We start from the raw sequence: 1,853 nt of genomic DNA on the forward strand, positions 1-1,853 counted from the left end.
CTTTTGTTGTGTTTGAGATACTTATTTGTATGATGGCACACTAGACCCCCAAGGCCGCCGGATGTAGGTGAACCTTGGGGGGTTCATCTTGTATTTTGGATGCTACATTTATATTTGATATGCATTGGTGTGATTTATGATTTGGCTCATTGTGTTTCATGCCTAGAACTATTATGTGGAGAAATCCTTAGTTCTTGTTTGAGTTGTACATGTAGATGTGACCTACTCGCGTGTACTAGATCGTTAATGAGCTAATAGGGGTATTTGTTGACCAACATGCCGAGAAATTGGGTGTAGGTAGCCCCTCCGAACCATGAGGATAAACTTAACTTAAGTGTGTCCTTGTTGCGTGATCTCCATTCACTTAATGCAATCGTAGGGAATGTGATTAAGGAGAGATCCTTGTCATCATTTGTATGGGATTAGGGTTTAGCCGCGAGAAATTGGGGTTGAACTATTGTTGAGGTCCGTCGGGTCTCAAAATCACCCGTGCCATGTATTTTCATGCATCCTTATATCTTGATGACCCCTCTTGGGAATCCTCATCCCCTAGGCCTATTCTTATCATCATTGCTCTTGTGATTTTCTTGCTTTGACTTGGAGTTGTTACACTTGTGCTTTTATTTACAATCTTGCTTGTATTAGATTAGTATACCATGCTTGAATTGTAAGGTTAGAAAGTGAGTGATGGAGGAGTAATAGGAGCTCCTTAACCCCGTGGAATACGATCCTTGGGCTTTTGCTCAAGGTATTACTTGGCGACCCCGTACACTTGCGTGTAATCAATCAAGTTTTTGGCGCCGTTGCCGGGACATTAAGGAATTCTAGGAAACTTCTAGCTTATTGCTCTAACCATTTTTTCTTTTCTTTTATTTCTTCCTTTCATTTGTCTTATATTTTTTTCCTTGAGCTTAACTTTCTTTATCTTTCTTGACTTTGCAAGGTACTGTGCATGACACGAGCAAATCGACCAAATTTAGTTGCACAAGACAGTGAAATTGAGAGAACCTTGCATCGAAGACTTAGAGAAGTGGGCGAAAGCATTAGTGAAAGAAACATCGAAATTGAGGACACAAAATCTATAATCATGGCTGAAGAAAGACGTACTTTATCCGAATACGAAAGGCAACAATTTATGAGTGAAGAATTTAGTGTGCAAGCGCCATCCATCACCACAAATAATTTTGAGATCAAGGCAAGCACCATCGGCATGGTCCAAAATTTAGTCCAATCTAATGGTCTTGCAAATGAAGATGCCCATGATCATCTTTCCCGCTTTCCTTCAAATTTGTTCTACCTTCAAGATAAACGGGGTGACCCGACGATGCGATCCGCTACGATTATTTCCTTTCAGTTTGAGAGATGGAGCATATCGGTGGCTCACATCCTTATCGCCGGGGTCGATCAAAACATGGAAAGATATGGTGGAGAAATTTTTGGGAAGGTATTTTCCTCCTAGCAAAGCGGCGAAGCTAAGGCAAGAAATTTCGGCATTCAAACAAGGAGAGTCGGAGACATTATTTGAAGCTTATGAGAGATTCAAGGACCTTCTTCGAAGATGCCCCATCATGGCTTTGCTTCTTGGATGCGGGTTCAGATCATCTACAACGGGTTGAATTATGCAACTCGTCAATTAATTGATGCCGCAGCGGGTGGATCTCTTAGTAACAAGTACCCCGATGAGGCCGAGCAACTCCTTGAATCAATGGCAAGCAATGAGTCTCATTGGGCCTCAAGAGGTGCACCACAAAAAGGGGCCGGAATCTATGAAGTCAATGCTAATGATGCTCTTGCCGCAAAGGTTGATGTGTTGTCTCGAAAGCTAGACATGCTCATGGGTAGTAGCTCGAAGT

General features: G+C 42.1%; 1 non-coding gene across 1 annotated transcript; it reads right to left on the reverse strand.

The window, feature by feature from the left end:
• Positions 1–1,469: 1,469 nt before the first annotated feature.
• On the reverse strand, positions 1,470–1,575 carry LOC120269753. The gene has a single exon (XR_005539390.1). It is a non-coding gene; the product is annotated as a small nucleolar RNA R71 (small nucleolar RNA).
• Between the last annotated feature and the right edge of the window lie 278 nt (positions 1,576–1,853).

This window comes from Dioscorea cayenensis, chromosome 9, assembly GCF_009730915.1.
Source record: "Dioscorea cayenensis subsp. rotundata cultivar TDr96_F1 chromosome 9, TDr96_F1_v2_PseudoChromosome.rev07_lg8_w22 25.fasta, whole genome shotgun sequence".
NCBI lineage: Eukaryota > Viridiplantae > Streptophyta > Magnoliopsida > Dioscoreales > Dioscoreaceae > Dioscorea > Dioscorea cayenensis.